The 17,290-nt window shown below is 51.5% G+C and overlaps 1 protein-coding gene across 12 annotated transcripts in view; it reads right to left on the bottom strand.

The window, feature by feature from the left end:
• Positions 1-17,290, bottom strand: part of LOC123372936 (paramyosin-like) — a 68,564-nt gene that overhangs the window by 12,006 nt on the left and 39,268 nt on the right. For 5 of the 12 annotated variants that reach the window (XM_045021631.1, XM_045021639.1, XM_045021657.1 and 2 more), the window contains one exon: positions 9,511-9,576. The exons of 6 other annotated variants lie outside the window; for them this stretch is intronic. The gene's annotated coding sequence lies outside the window, so the exon portion shown is untranslated. Of the gene's footprint in view, positions 1-3,861; positions 3,879-9,510; positions 9,577-17,290 lie in introns of those variants that run through there. One more of the 12 variants, XM_045021702.1, reaches the window with a different exon arrangement.

The raw sequence follows: 17,290 nt of genomic DNA, 5'->3' as shown, positions 1-17,290 counted from the left end.
TTCACACCTGACTTTGGACAGGTAAGGATCCATTCAGGGTGCAGTGAGATACAGCCAGTCAGATCCCATGCTGAAAATAATTTTATATGTGAGGCAAAATAGACCATCACCCTGCCCCCACGACCAGCACATCACCCCACAAAGGCTTGAATCAGCATCCACGTTCCCGCTGTGTGCTGGGTGAATGCCACCCAGTGCTCCCCCCAGAGCAGCACAGCCCTGCTCCTTATCATTGACGGTGCCTGAAAGGGTCTCTCGAGCCCTGAGGATGTATAGTGTCACCTGCTGAATCGCACCCACTGCTTCCCAAAGTACTTTGGTCTGCCACTGAAGGGCTGACCCAGCCCACTCCTGCGTAGATTGGCCAGGTTCACGGGACCAGGTGGTCTGGATGCAGAATTAAATTCCACACTACATGGACATAGGAATACAAAATATAAGCACATACGTGAAAGTGCTGCGTTGTGACTGATCTGTGCTATGGAGGACCAGGAGCTCCGCAGCCACTTTGCAATCTGGGAACCGTATGTGTTATCCGGCACTTTAACTGGCATTTCTGATATCTCCCAATACAAATCTTCAATAGGGCTGCCAGGCTCCCTACCTGGCTCTGCATGGCTCCCCAGAAGTGGCACCGTGTCCCTGCTGCTCCTAGGTCAAGGAAGGGCCATGGGGGTCCATGCGCTGCCCCCACCCCACCCCATCCTGCCACAAGTGCTGGCTTCGCAGCTCCCATTGGCTGGGAACCATAGCCAATGGGAGCTTCGGGGGTTGCACCTGTGGGCGGAGGCAGCGCGCAGAGTCGCCTGGCAACGTCTCCATCTAGGAGAAGCAGGGACATGTCACCGCTTGAAGGGAGCAGCCCAAAGTGAGCGCCGCCTGGATCTGGCATCCCAAAACCCCTCCTGCACCCCAACCCCTTTCCCCGAGCCCATGCCCCAGACCCCCTCCCATGCTGCAACCCCCAGCCCTGAGCCCCCTCCCTCTGTCGGTATATAACTCTTAGTTAACCGGAATTATTAACTAACCAGCACCTCCCATTCCCCCAACATGCCGGATAACAAAGCTTTTACTGTATTTGAATTTCATGACTTCAGGGAATGTAAAATTTCCACTGCTATTTGCATTTAATACTGATGGGTTAGCATAGGTGCCGAGTCTGTGGGTGCTCCCGGACTGGAGCACCCATGGGGAAAAATTAGTGGGTGCTCCGCAGCCACCGGCAGCCAAGCTCCCTGCTCCTTGCCTCCTTCTCCCCCCCACCCAGAGCACACCATGTCCCTGCTGCTCCCCCTCCCTCCCAGCGCTTCCCCCCACCTAACAGTTTGGAGGCACTTAGGACTTTCTGGGAGGGAGGGGGAGGAGCAGGGATGCGGTGCGCTCAGGAAAGGAGGTGGAGAAGAGGTGGGGCAGGGGCAGGGACTTGGGAAGGGGGTGGGGACTTTGGAGAAGGGGTGGAATGGGGGCGGGCCGAGGGCGGGCAGAGGCATGGTAGGGGCTGGGCCAGGGGCGGGGCAGAGGTCGAGCACCCACCAGGCAGAGGGAAAATCGGCACCTATGTGATTTTAGTGCTACAGGGAATGTTATGCAGCTTTCTGGAGCAGGGATTACCGGGTTCATAAGATCTTTCCCTAAAAACACTTTCACATAATATCCTTTTTTCCTCCCTAACTCACATGCTATTAGTAAATTTAATTTAATTAAGTTTTAAGTTCTTTGAGGTAGGGACTCTTTTTGTCCTGTTTGTACAGCTCCTAGCACAACGGGGTCGTGGTCTGTGACGGGGGCTTATAGGTGCTTTTACCCAAGCATCTTACGAAGCTGGGAATGCCCAAATAGGACATACGCTACATATAAAAGCACGGCCCTCTTGAGATGTGGTTTCTGAGAAGCCAAGTCTATGCTGACTTTCCTGGATGGCAATAATTCGGTTTTATTAAATAAGGGGAAAGTTGTACAGCGAGCTAGTCCTCCCAGAAGAATAAGGCGGGAGCAACTTTCATGCAGTATGTCTTATTACCAGTAGGTGTCACCTCAAGCCCACCATTTACTGGACGTAAAGGCTACACAGTAGCAGTTCTGCCTGGGTAACCTTTGGGCGGGGTAGAGTTTACTTCACCGCCCTTCTCCTAGTGCCTAAAAAACAAACTCCAATAGAATAGCACAGGGAGACCCAGAATTCAGTCCCTGAGGCTTTTCGGCAAGGATTGCACAGGATCAACCCCCTCAATCAAGTCGAAAAAGAACAAAAGGAATGAACTTAATTCTTAAGTACCAACTTTATAAAATCTTATAAAGGAGAAACATCATAATAACTAATAACTAATAATTATTACAGCATAACATGATTATTTTATAAGTTAGAGTCTCTGATCGCCAGAATCTGCTGTGTCGAAAGCACTGGAGCAATATCGCCCGCCCACTTGCTTATAGAAATCTGCAGTTGGAATCCATCCAGACCCTTCCCCCTCCTCTGCTGCAATCACTCGGTTAGCTACATAAGAACGGCCCTGCTGGGTCAGACCAAGGGTCCATCTAGCCCAGTGTCCTGTCTTCCGACCATGGCCAGTGCCAGGTGCCCCAGAGGGAATGAACAGAACAGGTAATGATCAAGTGATCCATCCCCTGCCGCCCATTCCCAGCGTCTGGCAAACAGAGGCTAGGGACACCATTCCTGCCCTTCCTGGCTAATGGACATCGATGGACCTGTCCTCCATGAGGAACTACCCACGCCGCTAAGTACATAGATTAAAAAAGAAAAGTTACAAGAAAAAATACAAACCTGAGAATAGCAAAATATAAATGACTCTTTCCCCATCACCACATTTTAAATAAGAGAAGAATTGGTGGATCATACTGGTTGAGACAATGTAACACAGTTTGGCTAAAATCAAACAACATTCCAAGTATAAAATTAAAATAACAAAAATAGTTTTCCCTTCCAGTTTCCCCTCTCTGTAATTAACACTGCCAGAGCTTCCCTGTTGGAGGGTAACAATATCACTAACCCAGGGGTCTCAAACATGCGGCCCTCGGAGCTCTTCCCTGCGGCCCGTGGAGCTCCCCCAGTTACTTCCTGTCGCCGCCAAACTCCCCTCACCCCCGTCCCCCTCCCCGAGTTATTTTCTGTGCCTAAGCTCCCCGCGCGCTGCTCCCCAATGTTTGGGGCCGGGTCTCTCCCCTGGCCCCACCTGCTGCCCCCACGCGCCTCCCCCCAGTGTCTCCCGGCCCCCACTTGCTGCCCCCTCACCGCCCGGGAGCCTGCCCGGGAGCTCACGCTGACTCCACTCCTCGGCTATGCCGGCTTCCGGCATCACCTGCTGCCGCAGGGTCCTAGCGCCCCCCTGCACTAGGGCCAGGGCAGGCTGCCCTTCCCCTGCCCTTCTGCCCTAGTCCTGAGACTCTCCAATGCCCTGAGCCTCTTCAATGCCTCAAACCCCTCACCCTCAGCCCTCACCCCTGCACCCCCTCCTATCCCCAAACTCCGTCCCAAAGCCTGCACCCCCACCCCCTGCCGCAGCCTGGAGCCTGCACCGAGCACAGAGCCTGCACTCCAGACCCCCTCCCCCACCCAAACTCCAGCCCAGGGCCTGTACTCCAGACCCCCTCCCCCACCCAAACTCCCTCCCAGAGCCTTAGGCAGTAAATCTAAGTGCGTGTTTTGTCCTTTGAGTGAGGTGCATTACTGAGTGTATATATTTATTAAAACTGCGCGCGCTTAGGGGAGGAGGTGGAGAAGAGACAGGGCAGGGGCGGGGCCAGGGGCAGCAAGGGGGCGTGTCAGTGATGCGGCCCTCGGGCCAATGCACTAGTCCTCATGCGGCCCTCGGGGTCATTTGAGTTTGAGACCCCTGCACTAACCTGCTACAAAATGCTTCAATTAGGGAAAATGGCCTGTTTTCTGCTCCTGAGGCTCAGCTCCTACCAATCCACACAGGGCACATGGCCTTTTGCAAGGCAGCTGCCCTGACTGCTTGCACTCATGGTTCTGAGCCCAGCAACAGGGAACCTATGGAGCATATCCAAAACTACGACACCCAATTCCAGAAACTTGAGTGTGGTAGCACCAATAACCCAGACACATCTCATTCCTACCCCACGGTGTCATTCCCCAGGGTACAGTCTGGACTGATGGCCAGGTGTGTTCCCTCAATTCCCCAACCTGGGGTGCCTCTTACACAGCTTCTCTGTGAGAGCAACCACTCCTGGGCTGCTCACACCCAGCCTCCAGCACGTAAATCACTCCCAGCTATACTGTATGAGTGCTATAGCCAGCGACTCTTGAATTACACAGCTGAGCAACACCAGCAGACTCTCAGCCCCAGACATTTCCCCAGAAATGTGCGTCTTGTACTGCCCGGCACCCTCCGGGACAATACAAGCCCATATAAAATGCATCATTTCATTAATGGAAAATGATATGTACAAACCTTGTTATCTCAAAGGGATACACCCCAAACACACACTGGTTTAGATAAAACAATTAAAGAAGTTTATTAACTACAGAAAAATATATTTTCAGTGATTACAAGTAATGAGGCATAAAAAATCAGAATTGGTTACAAGTAAATGAAAGGTAAAAGGCATCTAATACAAGTGAATTCAAAGCAAAAGTTTCTCTCACCACATGCTCTATCAGTCTTACTGGCTGGAATCCTTTCAGCCAGGATCCCTTCCCCCAGTTCAGTGTTAATTTCCTTGTCCTTCAGGCATTGTTGATGCCGTGAGTAGAGATGAAGGGAGAGATGATTTGGAGCCTTTGTTCCTCATTTTTATCCTCTTCCACTTCTTTGAGAATCATCTCCAGCCGGGTTTCAGGAGACAAAGTCTGGAGAGACGGGATCTTCCAGCTGCTTCTTTGCCAAGGTGTACATTTCTCACTCATCTCCTTTGTCTGCCAAAGAATGGTCACTTAACCTGGTGACAGTCCATTTGATTTTGTTGACACCCAGCGGAGGCATCAGTTTGCCTTTTGTCTTAGAGGAACTGGTTTGTGGACACTTTTCTAAATTTGGAATATGTCTCTGTAAGGGGGGTCGGACTCACCTCTGCGGCGCCTCCTGCTGGTGACTCCGGGAATTAGCTCTGTTCTCCAGTCTGGAGCGCCCTCTTCAGGCCGGTGATCTGCCTGTCTTCAGGCCCCCGTGTCCCTCCCTGGACCTGGTGCCCTTTTACATGGGGGGTGCTGCCCCCTGGCAGTAACCCCTTTCTCTCAGGGCCTCCCCTCCTCAGGGAACCCCCCACCCTCTAGCCCCACCTTGCCTCAGTGTATGGCTACTGCCAGTCATTGTCTAGCCCCACACCCTGGGGCAGACTGCAGTATCAGCCACTCATCACTGGCAAGGAGGGTTTGGACCTGCTGCCTTGGCCTACCCCTGGGCTGCCCTCTGCAACCCCCAGAACCTGTTAGCCCAATGCTAGGCCGCAGCCTGGGGCTTTCCAGGCTGGAGCTCCCCAGCTCCTCAGCCTGTCCCCAGCCCTGCTCCCCTCAGGTATCCAGTCTCTAGCTCCCTGCAGCCAGGCCCTTCTCACTCTGAAGGCAGAGAGAGACTGTCTTCACTTCTGGCTTCCCTGGCCTTCTTATAAGGCCCTGCTGCTCAGTTTGGGGCATGGCCCCAGCTGCAGCCACTTCCCCAATCAGCCCAGCCTAAAGGCTGCTTTCTCCAGCCACAGCCCCCTCCCAGGGCTGTTTTTAACCCCTTCAGGGCCGGAGCAGGGGTCCACCCTGCTACAGTCTCGGTAATGTTATATGGTAAAATCTTATAACTTTACATACAATGTTGCCACACATATTTTACCAGGACACTAATGATCAGCAAATTATGAGTTTTAATATGATACCTGATAAGGCATACTTTGTACAAAATCCTTTATAGTTTTGTAAAATGGGTGAGACTAGGGATAGACTGCCAAAACTCACCCCCTCCCGCAACAGATCTCTTAAAGACACCTCTGCCAATTAAGCACAGGCTTACACCTGCATGACCCCATTTTCAGACTTGTTGCTGAGCATGGAGCAAATGCCCTTTCTCTTCCAGTCCACCAGGTCTCCAGCCCCTCTTCATTCACATGTCTCCTGAAGGCTCATTTCATTCATGATTTTCACAAGAAACGAATCATATATAGAATGAAAACCAGCCAGACCAAACATGGTAGTCACTGCCTCCATGTGGGCATCCCTGGCCACACCATCTAACTTGTGCATAGCCCTCAAGGCCAGTCTTCAGGGTGGGCCATGTGGTTGACCACCCAGGGTGCCAGTGGTCGAGGAGGGTGGTGTGCAGTACTGCAGAGGTGCGTGCTCCAGGCGTAGTGTCAGAAACTGCTCCCTGGGGGCGTGCCCAGATTTCTCCCTACTTCACCGAGGAAATTGCGGGGGGGGGGAGGAGGTGAGCAGTGATGCACAGATACTGCTCCCCCCACCCCCCAGTGTTTCTCTCTCCTCAGGGCCTGTTCGGGGAGCGAGGCGCAACATTAAGCACTCCATGCGTCCAGGTCACGTTCCCTACCTGGGTTGTGCTGTGAGGTGAGCATCAGGAGCTGCTGCTCTCTGTCCTCCCCTCACGCAACCCAGGTGGGGAACGTGACCTGGATGAAGGGAGCCCTGATGTCACTCTTCCCTCCCCCTCGCAGCCTCCTAGGGGTGCACGAGGAGGAGCAGCGGTTGAGCGGGGAGTGAGCAGCAATGCCCGCTGCTCCGTGCATCCAGGTCAGTTTCCGCACGTGCTCGCAGGAGGGGGGTGCAGGGGTTGGGGGTGCAGAATTGGGGGCAGGGGTGAAGGGGGGAGTGCCAGGGTTAGAGGTGAAGGGGACAAAGTGCAGGGGATGGAGACGCTGTATTTTGTATGTGGTTAGTGTTGGACAACTTAGCACGGCTTAACAAATACTCTTGCTAATACAGGGCACCTGATGTTTGTTCATCCCTGAGAAGACAGGGGTTTGGAGCCAAGGTTTTGGCACTGTCCCTTCTAGAGAGAGCAGTCAACTGCCTAACTGAAATCTGAATCGGGTGTGAGTTCCAGATCCTCTCAAAAAGGGTTTGGATTCAGGGCCAACTTTCGTTCCAATAGTTCCAATATCTATGGGGAAGCCCTGTGGCTTGTGGGCTGGAGTGCCATACAGGGACTCAAAGGGTCTGGATTCTATTCCTAACTCTGCCACTGAGTGACCTTAGGCAAGTCACGTCGCTGCTCCGTGCCTCAGTTTCCCCATCTGTAAAATGGGGATAATACTTTGTGAAGCACTTTGAGATCCACTGATGAAAAGTGATAGGTAAGAGCTAGTTGTTGTCATTTTAAATGCACACAAAGACATGGCAATGGGAGCCTTGAAAAACCGATTCAAAAACTGCTAAGATGCTTTTCAGGGGAGTCTCTTTCTGAGCTCAGACTGCAGCGTCTCATGGGTTGAGATGGGCTGCTCAGAACTGCAGGCTGTGATCCTCTTTGCGGAACACAGATTCATGCCTGAACAACCGAGGTGCAAACCTCATGGAGTCTAGTGGTGTGAGAGCCTCAGGGACTGGTCTGTGGCTTCATGGCGGTGGTTTGAGTACACAACCTTTTATCCTGCAATTTAAACCCAGGTCTGTCTGATTGTTTTTTTCTGGAGGATCTATTTGAAAACAACAAGGCAGCTTTCTCTAGCTAAAGGGGAGCCGGTGCTGTGGGTTAGGGACAGAAAATTCTGCCAAATGCTAGGCTGGCACAAGTGGATTGGTTTGGTTACCTATAGGTGATTCTGTATAAAGACTGTATTTATTTCTTACTGGATTTTCTTTTCCCCTGCCCTGTTTTTCTTCCTATTTTGTCATCCGATTTTTTTCTCTGCTCCTTTCTAGTTTTTGGGTGCTCAGCACTTTGTACAAGCAAGGCCTTTATCATTACAAACAGGGCTCTGTCCAGCCCAAACTGGATGTATGGAGGCTGCCTGCCTGCTCCCAAGATCAGCTGCTATTAGGGTGACCAGATGTCCCGATTTAATAGGGACAGTCCCGATATTTGGGGCTTTGTCTTAGATGGCATCTATTACCCCCACCTCAATTTTTCACACCTGCTATCTGGTCACCCTAACTGCTAGGAAGTCTGGTCTCTGTTCCTAGGGGCTTGTAGATATGCGGACTCACCCCTGCAGTGCCTCCTGCTGGTTGTCCTCAGGAATTAGCTCTTTTCCAGCCAGGAGCGCCCTCTGCAGACCAGTGATCCACCTGTTCTCTGGCCCCCGTGTCCCTCCCTGGACCCAAGTGCCCTTTTAACTGGGGTGCTGCCCCCTGGCAATATCCCACCAATCTGGGTCTCCCTCCCTGGGCAATCCCAACCCATTATCCCCACTTTGCCTCAGTTTGGCTACTGCCCAGTCTCCTCTAGCCCCCGTGCCCTGGGGCAGACTGCAGTATCAGCTACTCATCACTGGCAAGGTTGGGTTTGGACCTGCTGCCTTTGCCTACCGTTGGGCTGCCCTCTGCAACCTCCAGTACCTGTTGGCCTTGTGCTAGGCCACAGCCTGGGGCTTTCCAGGCTGGAGCTCCCCAGCTCCTCTGCCTTTCCCCAGCCCTGCTCCACTCAGGTACCCTGTCTCCAGCTCCCTGCAGCCAGGCCCTTCTCCCTCTACAGGTAGCGAGAGACTGACTGGGCTTCTGGCTCACAGCCTCTTATAGGGGCCAGCTGGGCCTGATTGGGGCATGGCCCCAGCTGAGCCTGCTTTCCCCAGTCAGCCCAGGCTTCTTGCCCCAGCCACAGCCCTCTCCTGGGCTGTTTTAAGCCCCGAAGGGCAGAAGCGAGTAACCACCCCGCTACAGGGCTGCTTCCTCTAGGATGCTGCTTTGTTAAGCCCATTGCAGACTGACTCTTAGGAGCAGAGTCTGTGCATGTGAATATTGGATCCAGCCAGCCAGGGAAAGTTCTGAAAGGCACTGCCTGGCCAGAGCACCTCGGACACAGAGCTATGTGCAGTGGAGAGGAGACAGGCCCCCTGTCGGGAATTCACCTGGAGTGGGGGTATCCCCAGGAGAACTATAGGAGAGTGGGGAACTCCCATTGCCATTTCTGGCAAGGGGAGGCAGACGCTCCCACCGTCACCCTGTCCGGTGAGTATCGCTAGCTACACAGGTCTAGCATGGAGGAGAGGGACTCCGAATGAGGAGCTGAAGTGTATGGGAAATGGAAGCATGGGTCAGCCACTTCCCCTTCCCCTCAATAAACATATCCCCCTGCAGCTCTGTCATTCCCTGGGTTAAGCTGTGGAAGGGGCAGTTGGCAGAGGGTGTTGCTTATTCACCCTGAGCTGGTCTTTCCTTCAGCGATTGGCCTATTGCTCAGCCCACCTGAGGAGCCTACAGTTCTGTCAGAAGAGGCTGAAGCAATGGAAGAAGGCTGGCCCAGTGATTCATGTGCTCGCTAATGACCCAGGTTCAATTCTTTGCTCTGCCACAGACTCCCTCTGCCCCTTAGAACAAGTCACTTAGTCTCTTTGTGCCTTAGTTCTTTACATGGGATAATAACACTGCCTTACCTTTGATACAGGGGTGTTGTGAGGTTACATGAGAGAGAGCCTGGAACACTGGGCCTGGGTCAGAGGCTGTGAACCAAAGGTGGTAGGCCATGTATTAAATTATATGTTTACAAGTTCACTGTCCAACACAACATGTAACTTTGGCAAATGTGTTGCTAAAAGACAGGTACTCCTAGGAAGCAACAGATACTCCTGCTAAAGGACAGGTACTCCAACACTGGGAACACACTCCAGGGACATCCTGAGCTAAGACCAGATATGAGGATGTTTTGCCCCAGACACCTGGAGCATAATACAAAGGGAGGTAACAAGCAGATGTCCTGAAACACATAAGTTGTTTGTCTCAGTCTATAAACGTTGGGGTATCTGGCCATAACCTTTTGTCCAGCCACAGGGGCAGTGGAAAGTCTTGCTGCTGCCTGACTTTGCCACACTGCACTTGTTAGTGTACTTGTAACCATGGAGCCAATGTGCTGGGACTGTGTCTTGAGGGCAATGGACCAGGCCGAGTGCCTTTGTCACTGAACTGTGCTGTTGGTCATTCTTTCTGGGTAGTACTAGGTCTGCTGAACCAACTATCTGTGCAGGGCTGGGATAGCATATGCAGACAGCTCACACGCTAACTGACAACAATATATACTTCAGGCACTCAGATATGATGGTAACGGGGCCCAGACAGGTGAGATAGGGCCTACATCTTCAGAGTGAACCCTTCCTGACTGTGGTGATAGTGTCAAGCTTTCAGATTTTCATTCCATTCTTCTGTTTTTGTTTTTCAATAATGCTTTTTTGGCATCCCACTGCAATGTCAGGAAGCAAAACCCTCGAATAACGTTAAACTGTCGCTTGCCATGGAAACGGCTCAGCCAGCGGCATCAGCAAGCTGAAATAACGCATTGCAAGCTGGTGTGTGTACATAGCAACAGGTCACCAAGGCTGTAATGAGGGCTTTGCAGAGGCGAACTTGATGAGGCATGTTCTGGGAACAAAGAGGAAGAGAATGTCTGAGAGGCAGCAGACAACAACATTGAATTTTCTGCGCGGAAGAGCTTGTATGTTTTGGGCTATTTAGCGTCATAAGTGAGGACAGACCAGCAATTAGATGTAAGTGAAACTACATGACATAATCCCAAAACACACGCACGCTTCTCCCTTGTTTCAGGAATGGATGTTCTTGTGCATGTCTCTGGCATGTTGGGGCCCCCAAAATTGAAGGCCACTTCAAATCCTGGATCTGTTTGCCGAAGGGCGGTGTCTTCCCCACCCCGTGTATATTGCTGGCAATGATATGACCTGCTGAGGTGGCTTCTTTGGCCACTAGATGGCGCTCACATTTAATGCAGCACTGGCTAAACAATGGCGCAATGGCAAACAATAGCAATTGAAATGAACTTGTGAAAAGAGAAGCATGTTAGGGACCATTTGTACCAAAAGCCCCAACAAAAAGCACCATGTTGTTATGTCCAGGAGAGAGAGTTTCTGGAGCTTTGCAAGTGAGGCTGAAATGCCCTGCGAGACTGAGGGAAAGGTAGGTTAAGGGGAATATCCTTCCATCATTACTGGTTACCATAAGCACTGATTCTGTGGGTGCTCCGGGGCTGGAGCACACACAGAAAAAAAATAGTGGGTGCTCAGCACCTGCCAGTGGCCCCATGGATCAGTGCCTCTCCACCCCCCAGCACCTCCCTTGCTTGCCGATCAGCTCCTCCTCCTCCCTCCCAGCACCTCCAGCCCACCGCGATCAGCTGTTCAGCGGCATGCAGGAAGCACTGGGGAGGAGCGGGGGCAGGAAGAGGCAGGGGGAGGGGGTGGGAAGAGGTGGGGCATGCGTGGGAGCTTGGAAGAAGGTGGGGGGTGGGGGTGGGGCCAGGGGCGGCTCTAGGAATTTGGCCGCCCCAAGCAGGGCGGCACGCTGCAGGGGGCGCGCTGCCTGTCGCCGGTCCCGCGGCTCCGGGGGACCTCTTGCAGACGTGCCTGCGGAGGGTGCGCTGGTCCCGCGGCTCCAGTGGAGCTTCCGCAGGCATGCCTGCAGGAGGTCCACCTGAGCCGTGGGACCAGCGGACCCTCCGAAGTCATGACTGCGGAAGGTCCTCCGGAGCCGCCTGCCGCCTGCTGGCAAAATGCCGCCCCAAGTGCGCGCTTGGCGCGCTGGGGTCTGGAGCCGACCCTGGGTGGGGCCTGGGGTGGAGTGGGGGGTCGAGCACCCCCCAGGAACTGAGGAAGTCAGTGCCTATGCCAGTTACCCCCGTTAATAACAATTCTTTGAACCTACATAACTGCAAAGCATTTTCCATCACTTATTAATGAAGTCCCCCAATGAAGGGAGGACTGGGTGGGTTGCAGGAAAAGGTGCTATGCTGGCGAAGCCCAGAGGAAGAATGGTTTTGGCGTTTAAGGCATTGTGGCATGATGCAGGAGAGCAGCATTCAATTCCCACCTCTACTGTGCTTTTCCTGTGTGACCTTGGGCAAAAGCACTCGGCATTGGCCTAACTCTGCTCCCAATGAAGTCAATATGTACTGACTTATCCTGAAGCTTTCTGGGCTAAATGTGGAATTTGTCTTAAAGCCCCAGCTGCTATCATCAAGACATTGCAAGAATTGGTGTGTGCGTGTGTGTGTATATAGAGAGAGGGGGAGGGAGGGAGGGCATTATCTAGAACTGCTCTCCAATCCAATATGGGTCCCCTGTGTGTTTAGCATAGTAAGTGTTTCTCCATCTTGCCCACAGTTTAATCAAGAGATGACCTGTGTGTTTCACTGTCCAGGGACCAGCCATCATCATCTACTAGATTTGCAGCAAGGTGATGATACCATGCAGATGCTCACCCCTGGGTCATGAAGCTGCTGTCATCGCAGGTAGATACAGCACCTGTGGCGGTGGTGTATTAACTATGGAGCGCTCCACACAGCGCTGACACATCAATCTGCCTAGGTCAGCCATGCTTCCATCTCTCCCTCTCTGTGGATCAACTCTGTGTCTCCTGCATATCTTGGATCTCCACTGAAATAAAGTCACTTCATTCCCTGTTAGCTTTTATGGCTTCCTCCATGACTATACTCTTTGAGGTGGCCTCCAACTACCAGCAGATTTATGCCCCAGCGGGGCATTCCATCCTTTTTCTGTGCCATTCACATCAAACTGTTTCGCAGTGGAAGGCCAGACGTGACCTTGTGTTGTATATCTGTAGCTTTAGACCCAGCAGTTTCCTTCACTCGCTGTCTTTTATCTAATTTCGTACCTTGCAGCAACACCTCGAAGAATCATAGAATCATAGAATCTCAGGGTTGGAAGGGACCTCAGGAGGTCATCTAGTCCAACCCCCTGCTCAAAGCAGGACCAAACCCAGCTAAATCATCCCAGCCAGGGCTTTGTCAAGCCTGACCTTAACCTCTAAGGAAGGAGATTCCACTACCTCCCTAGGTAACCCATTCCAGTTCTTCACCACCCTACTAGTGAAAAAGTTTTTCCTAATGTCCAACCTAAACCTCCTCCTCTGCAACTTGAGACCATTACTCCTTGTTCTGTCATCTTCTACCACTGAGAACAGTCTAGATCCATCCTCTTTGGAACCCCCTTTCAGGTAGTTGAAAGCAGCTATCAAATCCCCCCTTATTCTTCTCTTCTCCAGACTAAACAATCCCAGTTCCCTCAGCCTCTCCTCATAAGTCATGTGCTCCAGCCCCCTAATCATTTTTGTTGCCCTCCGCTGGACTCTCTCCAATTTATCCACATCCTTCTTGTAGTGTGGGGCCCAAAACTGGACGCAGTACTCCAAATGAGGCCTCACCAGTGCTGAGTAGAGGGGAATGATCACATCCCTCGATCTGCTGGAAATGCCCCTACTTATACAACCCAAAATGCCATTAGCCTTCTTGGCAACAAGGGCACACTGCTGACTCATATTCAGCTTTTCGTCCACCGTAACCCCTAGGTCCTTTTCTGCAGAACTGCTGCCCAGCCATTCGGTCCCTAGTCTGTAGCAGTGCATGGGATTCTTCTGTCCTAAGTGCAGGACTCTGCACTTGTCCTTGTTGAACCTCACCATATTTCTTTTGGCCCAATCCTCTAATTTGTCTAGGTCCCTCTGTATCCTATCCCTACCCTCCAGCGTATCAACCACTCCTCCCAGTTTAGTGTCATCTGCAAACTTGCTAAGGGTGCAGTCCACACCATCCTCCAGATCGTTAATGAAGATATTGAACAAAACCGGCCCCAGCACCGACCCTTGGGGCACTCCACTTGATACCGGCTGCCAACTAGACATGGAACCATTGATCACTACCCGTTGAGCCCGACCATCTAGCCAGTTTTCTATCCACCTTACCGTCCATTCATCCAGCCCAGACTTCTTTAACTTGCTGTCAAGAATACTGTGGGAGACTGTATCAAAAGCTTTGCCAAAGTCCAGAAATAGCACATCCACTGCTTTCCCCTCATCCACAGAGCCGGTTATCTCATCATAGAAGGCAATTAGGTTAGTCAGGCATGACTTGCCCTTGGTGAATCCATGCTGACTGTTCCTGATCACTTTCCCCTCCTTTAGGTGGTTCAGGATTGATTCCTTGAGGACCTGTTCCATGATTTTTCCAGGGACTGAGGTGAGACTGACTGGCCTCAATACAAGAGAAGACTTGTATTGGTTGTACAGTAACACCTAGACGCTCCAGCTGAGATGTGGGTCCCATTACGCTAGGTTCTGTACGGAGTGAGGACAGACCCTACTCTGAATTGCTTACTGTCTAAACAAACAAGATAGATAAAAGGCAGGAGAAAGGAAAGGATTCTTAGCCCCAGTCCACAGCTGGAGAACTGAGGCAAAGAGAGAGATTCAGTGGCTTGTCACAAGGTGTGTGGACTCTGTCTACTGCAACATATTACCCTGTCTTTTGCTGTCTACACTGGTTCCCTGTAGAAGACTGAATCAAGGTTGAGGTCTTGGGCCTTATCTTTAAGGAGCTCACTGGCCTTGGCCCAGAGTAGTTAAAAGACCATCTGAAGCTCTGGGATGAGCCCCATGGTTGACAATGCCACTCTTCTGATCTCGACACAATAAGGGTAAAGCTCAACTTTCCAAGGTCAGAAGGGACCGTTATGGCGTCTAGTTGGGCCACCACTTCAACACAGGTCATACAACTTCCCCAAAATAATCACCAGAGCGTATCATTTAGTGAAACTTCCAATCGTGATTTTAAAATTGCCAGTCATGGCAAATCCACCACACCCTGGGTAAATTGTTCCATTGGTTAATTACCCTCATTGTTTAAAAAATTATGCCTTATTTCCAGTCTGAATTTGTCTCACCTCCACTTCCAGCCACTGGATCGCCTTGAACCTTTTTCCGATAGATTCAGGAGCCCATGATCAAATATTTGTTCCCCAAATAGGTGCTTATAGACTGTCACCCCTTAACCTTCCCTTTGTTAACCTAAATAGATGAGCTCCTTGAGACTGTCGCTACAAGACATGTTTCTCATCCTTCAGTCATTCTCATGGCTCTTCTCTCCAATGTATCAATATCCGTGTTGAATTATGGGGAGCTGTCACACTAGTACTGAATACAGAGGTTAAATAACTTCTTTACTACGACCCAAGGTTCCCCGTTTTTGCCTCCCAGGATTGCATCTGCCCCCTTGGCCACAGTGTTGGGAGCTCAAGCTCAGTTGATTATCCACCATGACCCCCAAACCATTCTCAGAGTCACTACTTCCCAGGAGAGAACCCCCCATCCTGCAAGTGTGGCCGATGTTCTTTGTTCCTAGAGGGATACAGTTACATTTAGCCATATTGCTAACAGTCCCTTATTACAAGGGACGCCTCTTATTTTTTCATCTTTGTACAAGAGCAGGAGTTGCTGTGTGCTGCAAAAAGCAGCAAGAAATACCCCTGGTGAATGTAGGTGAGTATTGCTTATTATTATTATTATTATTATTTTATTAATGATAATATTGGAAGGCGGAGTGGGGCGAGGGTGATAAGAAAGCAGTCCCTTATTTTTGAAATACAATATTGGCAACCCTAATATGAATATGCATTTGGTTGCTTGCACCCAGTTTAACAAGTGATCCACGTCGCTCTGAATCAGTGACCTGGCCTCTTCATTATTTATCATTCCCCCAATTTTTGTGTCACCTCCAAATGTTATCGGCAATGATTTTGTGTTCATGAACCATGCCTGTCACCCAGCATGGACCTGAGCATCCTCCCATGACGTATCAATTCATGTGAGTGGCACCTATCACGTGTGTTTTCACCATACCTGCCCCCTGCGGTGGGGGCCGGGGGGGGAAATTGCACCTGGAATAATTTTGGTGCAGAGAGAAGTAGTTTTGCCTATTTAGACGGCCTGTCTCTTACTGTGTGTATACAGCACCTAACACAAGGTGGGGCCCCAGTCGTGGTTGGGGCCAGATGACACTGCAATTGTTTGGTCTAAACTATGCCAAGTGATGTGAGCCAAGCAGGGTGTGACGGAGCAGGAAGCAGGGTGGATTTGACCTGGGAATGTTGCAGGGGAGTGACATTGGGGGTGGGGAACTTCCCTTGAAGGAAGCTACCTGAGCTGTAACCTGAGCCAGGAGGGGGGTTGGGAGAAGTGACACCTTCTGCTTGGGCGACTGAACAAAAGAGAGGAGGAGCTGGGGGGAGGGAGAAGAGAGCTGCTAGAGGAGGGTTTGTTTTCAGTCTTGGGCTCGGTGGTGCAACGCAGGAACCCCAAGCTGGGGTCTAAGCTCCCTGAACCCCCCAGAAGGACTTGATTGAGGGGTTATGGTTGTACCTACACGCTCCGCTTGGGACTGTGTTCCTGTCATCTAATAAACCTTCTGTTTTACTGGCCGGCTGAGAGTCACGGTGAATCTCAGGAAGAGGGGTGCAGGGCCCTGACTTCCCCACACTTCGTGACACAGGGCATGGTAGAGGGAAGGATCCCTGAGCTGGGGTGAGTGAAGCTGGCAGAGGGGAGTGTAAATCGCACCTCCCTCTACCAACCTGGCCCCCTATAAATGTCACCAATCTGGCCCCCAGAGGGGATTGGTGGCTCTGTTTCCACAATTGTTCTCACCAGGGGGCTGGGGTGTGCAGTTTAATTTACAGCTGGGCCTTCATGGGAGTTTGTCTCCGGGTAGCTGTCGCTGGGGATCTGTCCAGTCAGCTCTGGCCTTGTTCCCATGATCCCACCTGGCATTTTCAGGACTGCCCTGGCTTCCTGCAGCTCCTGTACCAGAAGGGAAGCTGCGACCACTGGGCACTGCCATAACCTCTCCCCCGGCAGATTTGCCAGTGCGGGAGCCCTCAATGGGTGTAAGTGAAGGCTAAATTCCACCCGTAAAGATTAAAACAAGCTTTCCCCCGCCTGCGAGCGAGCGAGCGCCTCAAAGAAAACGGTGGGTTGATCCATGTATTGTTTCACTGAAATGACATAATAATGGCCACTTAGAGCCTCCCATCCTTCATGGCCAAATTACCCAGCAATTGACTGACTCCTCTCTCTTCCCTTTCAAAGACAGTCATTAGTGGACAAGACCATTTGCATTTCCTGTTAATTCATTTGCCTGGGCCGGAGAGTAAAATGAACCGTTTTCTGCCAGAGTCTCTCCCCTGGGACCCATCTCGCCATCTGCTGATGACAATGCACTAGGCCCTTTTCTCCTATCAACTAATAGTCATTCATCTTGATCTGCAGCAGCTAACTCTGCTGAGCCTAGGGCGTAATGAGACTCCAGCTATCCAATTACAGTTGTGTGTGGTGATTTATTAGCAAGGGGGAGGGGGCAGTCGG

This window comes from Mauremys mutica, chromosome 1 (assembly GCF_020497125.1).
Source record: "Mauremys mutica isolate MM-2020 ecotype Southern chromosome 1, ASM2049712v1, whole genome shotgun sequence".
In the NCBI taxonomy this organism is placed as follows: Eukaryota; Metazoa; Chordata; order Testudines; family Geoemydidae; genus Mauremys; species Mauremys mutica.
Note: the sequence above shows the minus strand (reverse complement) of the source record. Positions and strands in the feature narration are given on the sequence as shown.